This window comes from Oncorhynchus masou, unplaced genomic scaffold (assembly GCF_036934945.1).
Source record: "Oncorhynchus masou masou isolate Uvic2021 unplaced genomic scaffold, UVic_Omas_1.1 unplaced_scaffold_1601, whole genome shotgun sequence".
Classification (NCBI taxonomy): domain Eukaryota; kingdom Metazoa; phylum Chordata; class Actinopteri; order Salmoniformes; family Salmonidae; genus Oncorhynchus; species Oncorhynchus masou.
Genome location: NW_027006096.1, coordinates 76,754 through 87,500, shown reverse-complemented (window position 1 = coordinate 87,500; position 10,747 = coordinate 76,754). Strand labels below are relative to the sequence as shown.

The 10,747-nt window shown below is 39.1% G+C and overlaps 1 protein-coding gene across 1 annotated transcript in view; it reads right to left on the bottom strand.

The window, feature by feature from the left end:
- Window positions 1–3,955, bottom strand: part of LOC135531488 (NLR family CARD domain-containing protein 3-like) — a 26,249-nt gene extending 22,294 nt beyond the window's left edge. Inside the window, 1 exon segment of the mRNA XM_064959520.1 lies at window positions 3,864–3,955. The gene's annotated coding sequence lies outside the window, so the exon portion shown is untranslated.
- Window positions 3,956–10,747: the final 6,792 nt, after the last annotated feature.

Below are 10,747 nucleotides of genomic sequence, written 5' to 3'. Positions count from 1 at the left end.
ATAATGTATAGTAGTGGGTTGTTAGTGATATGTAGATGTTATATTATGTAAAGTAGACTAGGTTATAATGTATAGTAGTGGTTGTTAGTGATATGTTATATTAGGTAAAGTAGACTAGGTTATAATGTATTAACAGTAGTGGGAATGTTAGATATGTTATATTATGTAAAGTAGACTAGGTTATAATGTATAGTATGGGTTGTTAGTGATATGTAGATGTTATATTATGTAAAGTAGACTAGGTTATAATGTATAGTAGTGGGTTGTTAGTGATATGTTATATTATGTAAAGTAGACTAGGTTATAATGTATAGTAGCAGTTTGTTAGTGATATGTAGATGTTATATTATGTAAAGTAGACTAGGTTATAATGTATAATAGTGGGTTGTTAGTGATATGTTATATTATGTAAAGTAGACTAGGTTATAATGTATAATAGTAGTTTGTTAGTGATATGTTATATTATGTAAAGTAGACTAGGTTATAATGTATAGTAGTGGGTTGTTAGTGATATGTAGATATTATATTATGTAAATAGACTAGGTTATAATGTATAGTAGTGGGTTGTTAATATGTTATATTATGTAAAGTAGGCAGGTTATAATGTATAATGCAGGTTGTTAGTGATATGTAGATCAAGGTCTATACCTGATATACAGCAATGTTCCAACATCTAGTGGAAAGCCTTCCCAGAAGAGTGGAGGCTGTTATAGAGATGGGGGGACCAACTCCATAGGAATGCCTATGATTTTGGAATTAGATATTTGACTAGCAGTTGTCCACATACATGTTGTATATAGCCTAATAAATCAAGTCAAATGTTATTGGTCACAATGTCTGAGCAGCATAGACTAAGATACAGTAGAATAGTATCGAATACAGTATCTACATATGAGAAGAGTAATGCATAGACTAAGATACAGTAGAATAGTATAGAATACAGTATCTACATATGAGAAGAGTAATGCATAGACTAAGATACAGTAGAATAGTATAGAATACAGTATATACATATGAGATGAGTAATACATAGACTAAGATACAGTAGAATAGTATAGAATACAGTATATACATATGAGATGAGTAATGCATAGACTAAGATACAGTAGAATAGTATAGAATACAGTATATACATATGAGATGAGTAATGCATAGACTAAGATACAGTAGAATAGTATAGAATACAGTATATACATATGAGAAGAGTAATACATAGACTAAGATACAGTAGAATAGTATAGAATACAGTATATACATATGAGATGAGTAATGCATAGACTAAGATACAGTAGAATAGTATAGAATACAGTATATACATATGAGATGAGTAATGCATAGACTAAGATACAGTAGAATAGTATAGAATACAGTATATACATATGAGATGAGTAATGCATAGACTAAGATACAGTAGAATAGTATAGAATACAGTATATCCATATGAGATGAGTAATACATAGACTAAGATACAGTAAAATAGTATAGAATACAGTATATACATATGAGATGAGTAATGCCAGATATTTGTAGCCGAGGCTAGATTCTTTTCACAACATTTCCAACAGAGACCATCAGGTTGGTCGGCATGATTAGTGATCAGACTGGAGCTCAAACCTACTGTGACTGTTGAATGTCTGACGACGACCTAACTTTATAATAGTTCATAGCCGACCTACCAGAATCTGAGTCTTTCAAATCAACACATGTATCTGTCTTCCAATGCAGTGGTGTAAAATACTTTAAAGTACTACTTAAGTAGTTTTTTGGGGTATCTGTCCTTTACTTTAATATTTATATTTTTAACAACTTTTACTTTTACTTTACTACAGTCATAAAGAAAATTATGTACTTTTTACTCAAATCAAATCAAATTTTATTTGTCACATACACATGGTTAGCAGATGTTAATGCGAGTGTAGCGAAATGCTTGTGCTTCCAGTTCCGACAATGCAGTAATAACCAACAAGTAATCTAACTAACAATTCCTAAACTACTGTCTTATACACAGTGTAAGGGGATAAAGAATATGTACATAAGGATATATGAATGAGTGATGGTGCAGAGCAGCATAGGCAAGATACAGTAGATGGTATCGAGTACAGTATATACATATGAGATGAGTATGTAAACAAAGTGGCATAGTTAAAGTGGCTAGTGATACATGTATTACATAAGGATGCAGTAGATGATAGAGTACAGTATATACGTATACATATGAGATGAATAATGTAGGGTATGTAAACATTATATTCGGTAGCATTGCTTAAAGTGGCTAGTGATATATTTTACATCCTTTCCTTACTCCGAACATTTTCCCTGACACCTAAAAGTACTCCTTACATTTTGAATGCTAAGCAGGACAGAAAAATTCACTCACTTATCAAGAGAACAACCCTGGTCATCCCTACTGCCTCTGATCTGGAGGACTCACTAAACAGAGAACATCCTGGTCATCCCGACTGCCTCTGATCTGGAGGACTCACTAAACAGAGAACATCCCTGGTCATCCCTACTGCCTCTGATCTGGAGGACTCACTAAACAGAACATCCCTGGTCAACTGCCTCTGATCTGGACTCCTAAACAGAACATCCCTGGTCATCCCTACTGCCTCTGATCTGGAGGACTCACTAAACAGAGAACAACCCTGGTCATCCCTACTGCCTCTGATCTGGAGGACTCACTAAACAGAGAACATCCCTGGTCATCCCTACTGCCTCTGATCTGGAGGACTCACTAAACAGAGAACATCCCTGGTCATCCCTACTGCCTCTGATCTGGAGGACTCACTAAACAGAGAACATCCCTGGTCATCCCTACTGCCTCTGATCTGGAGGACTCACTAAACACAATTGCCTTGTTTTTAAATGGTGTCTGCGTGTTGGAGTGTGACCCTGGCTATTTGTAAATTAAAATAACAAAAACATTGTGCTGTCTGGTTTGCTTAATATAAGGAATTTAAAATGATTAAATACTTTACTTTTGATACTTAATTATATTTCAAACCAAATACCTTTGACTTTTACTGAAGTAGAATTTTACTGTGTGACTTTCACTTTTACTTGAGTCATTTTCTATGAAGGAATCTTTACTTTTACTCCAGTTTGAGAATTCAGTACTTTTTCCACCACTGTTCTAACGTTCTCAAGACATGTGCTCCACAGTTTCAACAGACATTTTGTAACTGCTTAGGCTACAAAGTTACTTTCAATTTCATATCAGGAAATAAAGTAACGGTCACTGGGTGAATTCGTTCGCATCGCCCGGCTCCCCGGGGAGCGGAGTTTGAGCATTTTACACCATTCCATTGGTCCATAAAATAAATGTCCACCACCTGTAGCACCGGGCCATGCAAAACAAACCTCCCACTGTCACAGAGACACAGAGTTCTAATCCCAGACACGTTTCTTCAAGACATCTCTCTTACATTATTATAGATAAACATATAATTTACTCAAAACCAAGTTTAGCTGTGTTGTTTTCCTCCAAAATGTTACTGTAGGACTTTAATAATTGTAAGCAGTCCTACAAACCAAAAAGGTTTTAATTTGAGAATGTTCAAATATTAAACTGTCTTAAAATATTTGATGATTAGTTGAATCAGGTGTGTAAGTGCTGGTAAGAACAAAAGGATGGAGAAACCCTGAGATAAACATAAAACCATATAATTGAAAAGCTCCTCCACCATCTTTACCAGACGTTTTACTGATAACATGTTGGACTACTGATTAGTTTACACTTTGAAAACTGCTGTCTGTCAGCAACTCAGCTCAAGTAGCAGTTCTACTAACTAGTAATATCTCATTACAGGTATTAATTATCTTATTCTGTCCATTAGAATAAATTATTGTTCAGAAATACTTACTTTATTTTTCAATAATCTTCATATAGTGTTTTCTGCTCTGTCGTCTCAAAATGGATCCTGAACAAAAGAACAACTTTACTTTCTGTTTCAGCTCAGCCGCCTCCCCACCCTGATAATAAAGTGTTATATTGGTATCTTCCACTAGATGGCAGTAAACACCTGCTGTAACGAGACTTCACAACTATGTGTTCTGTTTCATACAGGCAGTGTCCCAGAGGAGGAGCGTTGATCTAGGATCAGCTCCCCCTCTCCATCTAATCTGATTCATTATGATCTAGGATCAGCTCCCCCTCTCCCTGTAATCTGATTCATTATGATCTAGGATCAGGTCCCTCCTCTCCATCTAATCTGATTCATTATGATTGTTTTGTCTCATGTCTCTTTATATCATTATGATCTAGGATCAGGGCCATGTAATCTCCATTAATCTGATTGTTTTGTCTCATGTCTCTTTATATTCACGTAGCCTGGGGGCCATGTAATCTGATTCATTATGATTGTTTTGTCTCATGTCTCTTTATATTCCGTAGCCTGGGGGCCATGTAATCTGATTCATTATGATTGTTTTGTCTCATGTCTCTTTATATTCACGTAGCCTGGGGGCCATGTAATCTGATTCATTATGATTGTTTTGTCTCATGTCTCTTTATATTCATGTAGCCTGGGGGCCATGTAATCTGATTCATTATGATTGTTTTGTCTCATGTCTCTTTATATTCATGTAGCCTGGGGGCCATGTAATCTGATTCATTATGATTGTTTTGTCTCATGTCTCTTTATATTCATTACATTTATTACATTTAAGTCATTTGGGGGCTCTTATGTAAGCGATTCAAATTTATGAATTCACCTTTTGACATCAGTGGAACAGCCACTTTATATGCATCTAAATCATTTAAGGGGGGTGAAATGGATTACTTTATCCTATCCTAGGTATTCCTTGAAGAGGTGGGGTTTCAGGTGTCTCGGAAGGTGGTGATTGACTCCGCTGTCCTGGCGTCGTGAGGGAGTTTGTTCCACCATTGGGGCTCCAGAGCAGCGAACAGTTTTGACTGGGCTGAGCGGGAACTGTACTTCCTCAGTGGTAAACAGGCCAGAGGTGGATGAACGCAGTGCCCTTGTTTGGGTGTAGGGCCTGATCAGAGCCTGGACACTGCTATTAGTTCCCCTCACAGCTCAGATGAAGCACCATGGTCTTGTAGCGGATGCGGGCTCAAGCATCAACACGTTCAAGAGTTTTGGAGAGAAAAGAAACAAGGGATACTTCTGTAGTTGTTGACATCGGAGGGATCGAGTGTTTTTTCAGAAGGGGTGCAAATCTCGCTCTCTTGAAGACGGAAGGGACGTAGCCAGCGGTCAGGGATGAGTTGATGAGCTGGTGAGGTAAGGTTGAATGTCTTCGGAAATGGTCTTGAACAGAGGAGGGGATAGGGTCAGCGGGCAGGTTGTTGGACGGCGGCCGTCTAAATAAGAAGCGAGATTTCATCTGGAGAGAGAGGGGAGAAAGAGGTCAGAGCACAGGGTAGGGCAGTGTGAGCAGAACCAGCGGTGTCGTTTGACTTAGCAAACGAGGATTGGATGTCCGACCTTCTTTTCAAAATGGTTCATCATCTGCAATGGGAGGAGTCCCAGGGGGATGTCAGGATTCAGGATGGGAGAAGGTCCCAGAGCTTCCAGGGTTGGCAGATGCTTGGAATTTGTGGTAGAAAGTGGCTTTAGCAGCAGAGACAGAGGAGGAAAATGTAGAGAGGAAGTGAAAGGATGCCAGGTCCGCATCTTCAATGGGCAGTTTTCCTCCATTTCATCTTCAATGGGAGCACTGTTCTGTGAGCTCGCAATGTCAGTCTTCAACGGAGGCGGGAGGGGAGGACCCCGGCCTGGAGGATAGGGGACATAGAGAGTCAAAGGATGCAGGTCCCAGGAGGGTTCAGGAGGCAGAATCAGGAGATGGGTTGGAGAAGTGAGCAGAGGGAAGAGATGATAGGATGGAAGAGGAGAGAGTAGCGGGGTCATCGAAGGTTGGGATCGCGTCCATCCAGTAGGGGCAGTGTCAGTGTTGGATCAGGGAAAAGGATACAAGGTAGTGGTCGGATGTCATCTTGCAATGAGGTTAGTGGAAGAACAGCATCTAGTAAAGATGAGGTCGTGTCCTCTTGTGAGTAGGGGGAAGGTGAGAGGGTGAGGTCAAAGAGGAGAGGAGTGGAGAAGGAGGCAGAGAGGAATGTCATCTTCAATGGGATCAGTCCCAGGACTCTCATGAGTCATCTTCAGGAAAGGAGCTTATCAAGGCATCAAGCTCATTGATGAACTCTCAGGGAACCTTCATAAATGATAAGGATGTTAAGCTTGAAATGGTAACTGTGACAGCATGGAATTCAAAAGGCGATAGACAGATGGGTTTTGGAGATGAGAATGACCACTTGGGAGAGAGCCTGGGGGCCATGTAATCTGATTCATTATGATTGTTTTTTTCTCTTTATATTCATGTAGCCTGGGGGCCATGTAATCTGATTCATTATGATTGTTTTGTCTCATGTCTCTTTATATTCTGTAGCCTGGGGGCCATGTAATCTGATTCATTATGATTGTTTTGTCTCATGTCTCTTTATATTCATGTAGCCTGGGGCATGTAATCTGATTCATTATGATTGTTTTGTCTCATGTCTCTTTATAATGTAGCCTGGGGGCCATGTAATCTGATTCATTATGATTGTTTTGTCTCATGTCTCTTTATATTCATGTAGCCTGGGGGCCATGTAATCTGATTCATTATGATTGTTTTGTCTCATGTCTCTTTATATTCATGTAGCCTGGGGGAAATGTAGCTGTATTGAAATGACCTTGTTTTATAATTTATATTTATATTGACACAAAAAGCAGAAGTGAAATGTATTAGTGTTGAGGCTAAAACAAAACCTATCCCACTCTCTCCAGACAACCACCTTTCCTCCTAATTAGTATTCATGGTTGTTCCATAACGAAGCAGAGCTTGTCAGGAAAGGTGAAGATGTCTGTCTCTTATTTATCTGACTCCATATTTCTTAGTTTGGGACATTATGGGATTCTGCCGTCCCACATTTAAGTGTTGACTCAGATAATATGATGCTCCAAATGGGGCACTAAGTTCTTCTTCCATGTCGACCCAAATTGTCCTGTTAGAGTTGTAGGTAAAGAGCCTATCAGGGCAGTTATAAAGTCTTCTTGATATAATTGTCCTATTAGAGTTGTAGGTAAAGAGCCTATCAGGGCAGTTATAAAGTCTTCTTGATATATTGTCTATTAGAGTTGGGGAAAAGCCTATCTCTGCAGTTATAAAGTCTTCTTGATATAATTGGAGAGTTGTCAATAATCATGTTATAAAGTCTTCTGGTGTTAAGTTGTCAGGAGGCCTATCAGGGCAGTTATAAAGTCTTCTTGATATAATTAATATGTTAGGGAGCTTTAATCCTCCCTTCTAAGTCACTTGCCTGTAAACTGGCTTGGTTCAGGTATGGACTTTTGAAACATTAATCATGTTGTCTCTGGTGTTAAAGGAGTAGGCAGGTATGGACAGTGGAAACATTAATCATGTTGTCTCTGGTGTTAAAGGAGTAGGCAGGTATGGACAGTGGAAACATTAATCATGTTGTCTCTGGTGTTAAAGGAGTAGGCAGGTATGGACAGTGGAAACATTAATCATGTTGTCTCTGGTGTTAAAGGAGTAGGCAGGTATGGACAGTGGAAACATTAATCATGTTGTCTCTGGTGTTAAAGGAGTAGGCAGGTATGGACAGTGGAAACATTAATCATGTTGTCTCTGGTGTTAAAGGAGTAGGCAGGTATGGACAGTGGAAACATTAATCATGTTGTCTCTGGTGTTAAAGGAGTAGGCAGGTATGGACAGTGGAAACATTAATCATGTTGTCTCTGGTGTTAAAGGAGTAGGCAGGTATGGACAGTGGAAACATTAATCATGTTGTCTCTGGTGTTAAAGGAGTAGGCAGGTATGGACAGTGGAAACATTAATCATGTTGTCTCTGGTGTTGAAGGAGTAGGCAGGTATGGACAGTGGAAACATTAATCATGTTGTCTCTGGTGTTAAAGGAGTAGGCAGGTATGGACAGTGGAAACATTAATCATGTTGTCTCTGGTGTTAAAGGAGTAGGCAGGTATGGACAGTGGAAACATTAATCATGTTGTCTCTGGTGTTAAAGGAGTAGGCAGGTATGGACAGTGGAAACATTAATCATGTTGTCTCTGGTGTTAAAGGAGTAGGCAGGTATGGACAGTGGAAACATTAATCATGTTGTCTCTGGTGTTAAAGGAGTAGGCAGGTATGGACAGTGGAAACATTAATCATGTTGTCTCTGGTGTTAAAGGAGTAGGCAGGTATGGACAGTGGAAACATTAATCATGTTGTCTCTGGTGTTAAAGGAGTAGGCAGGTATGGACAGTGGAAACATTAATCATGTTGTCTCTGGTGTTAAAGGAGTAGGCAGGTATGGACAGTGGAAACATTAATCATGTTGTCTCTGGTGTTAAAGGAGTAGGCAGGTATGGACAGTGGAAACATTAATCATGTTGTCTCTGGTGTTAAAGGAGTAGGCAGGTATGGACAGTGGAAACATTAATCATGTTGTCTCTGGTGTTAAAGGAGTAGGCAGGTATGGACAGTGGAAGCATTAATCATGTTGTCTCTGGTGTTAAAGGAGTAGGCAGGTATGGACAGTGGAAACATTAATCATGTTGTCTCTGGTGTTAAAGGAGTAGGCAGGCATGGACAGTGGAAACATTAATCATGTTGTCTCTGGTGTTGAAGGAGTAGGCAGGTATGGACAGTGGAAACATTAATCATGTTGTCTCTGGTGTTAAAGGAGTAGGCAGGTATGGACAGTGGAAACATTAATCATGTTGTCTCTGGTGTTAAAGGAGTAGGCAGGTATGGACAGTGGAAACATTAATCATGTTGTCTCTGGTGTTAAAGGAGTAGGCAGGTATGGACAGTGGAAACATTAATCATGTTGTCTCTGGTGTTAAAGGAGTAGGCAGGTATGGACAGTGGAAACATTAATCATGTTGTCTCTGGTGTTAAAGGAGTAGGCAGGTATGGACAGTGGAAACATTAATCATGTTGTCTCTGGTGTTAAAGGAGTAGGCAGGTATGGACAGTGGAAACATTAATCATGTTGTCTCTGGTGTTAAAGGAGTAGGCAGGTATGGACAGTGGAAACATTAATCATGTTGTCTCTGGTGTTAAAGGAGTAGGCAGGTATGGACAGTGGAATTGACATTAATCATGTTGTCTCTGGTGTTAAAGGAGTAGGCAGGTATGGACAGTGGAAACATTAATCATGTTGTCTCTGATAATGGTGTTAAAGGAGTAGGCAGGTATGGACAGTGGAAACATTAATCATGTTGTCTCTGGTGTTAAAGGAGTAGACAGAGTATGGACATTGGAAACATTAATCATGTTGTCTCTGGTGTTAAATGAGTAGGTCCAGGTATGGACAGTGGAAACATTAATAATGTTGTCTCTGGTGTTAAAGGAGTAGGCAGGTATGGACAGTGGAAACATTAATCATGTTGTCTCTGGTGTTAAAGGAGTAGTCAGATCTGTTCTGGATCTACAACACCAGGTGGATGTATGGACAGTGGAAACATTAATCATGTTGTCTCTGGTGTTAAAGGAGTAGGCAGGTATGGACAGTGGAAACATTAATCATGTTGTCTCTGGTGTTAATGACTTAAATGTAGTCAGGTATGGACAGTGGAAACATGCTGATGATCCTCTTGAGGACGGTCATAGACTGACTGATAGTCAACATACCTAGTTATCTACCTCTGATGTGAGCAGATCTCACTCCCAGACTGTTTATCTCTGATAATGGTCCTTACTGATCATATATCTTTGCTGCATATTGACACTATTGTGAGGTGTTTATCTCTGATAATGTGAGGTGCCCTTACTGATCTTAGAGCTGTTTATATTGACATTACACTGTTTCTTCTCTTCTAATGGCCTTTACTGATCATCAGAGCTGCTTATATTGACATTACACTGTTTATCTCTGATAATGGCCCATACTGATCATATTGCTGTTTATATTGACATTAGGTGTTTATCTCTGATAATGTGAGGTGTCCCTTACTGACCATATTGCTGTTTATATTGACATTACTGTTTATCTCTGATAATGGAGGTGTACTGATCTTAGAGCTGTTTATATTGACATTACACTGTTTTTCTCTGTTTATACAGTTGGCCCTGTTTACTGGAACAGTTCATGAGCTGTTTATATTGACATTACACTGTTTATCTCTGATAATGGACTTACTGATCATAGAGCTGTTTATATTGACATTACACTGTTTTTCTCTGATAATGGCCCTTACTGACCATAGAGCTGACTGATGGTTGACATTACACTGTTTATCTCTGATAATGGCCCTTACTGACCTAGAGCTGTTTATATTGACATTACACTGTTTATCTCTGATAATGGCCCTTACTGATCTGACTGTTTATATGGTGACATTACACTGTTTATCTCTGATAATGGCCCTTACTGACCATAGAGCTGTTTATATTGACATTACACTGTTTATCTCTGATAATGGGTTACTGACCATAGACTGCTGTTTATATTGACATTACACTGTTTTCTCTGATAATGGCCCTTACTGATCATAGACTGTTTATATTGACATTACACTGTTTATCTCTGGACTGATGACCTTTCTGCATAGAGCTGTTTATATTGACATTACACTGTTTATCTCTGATAATGGGTACTGATCATAGAGCTGTTTATATTGACTTAGACTGTTTCTCTCTGATAATGGCCCTTACTGATCTGATGAGCTGTTTATATTGACATTACACTGTTGTATCTGATAATGGAGAC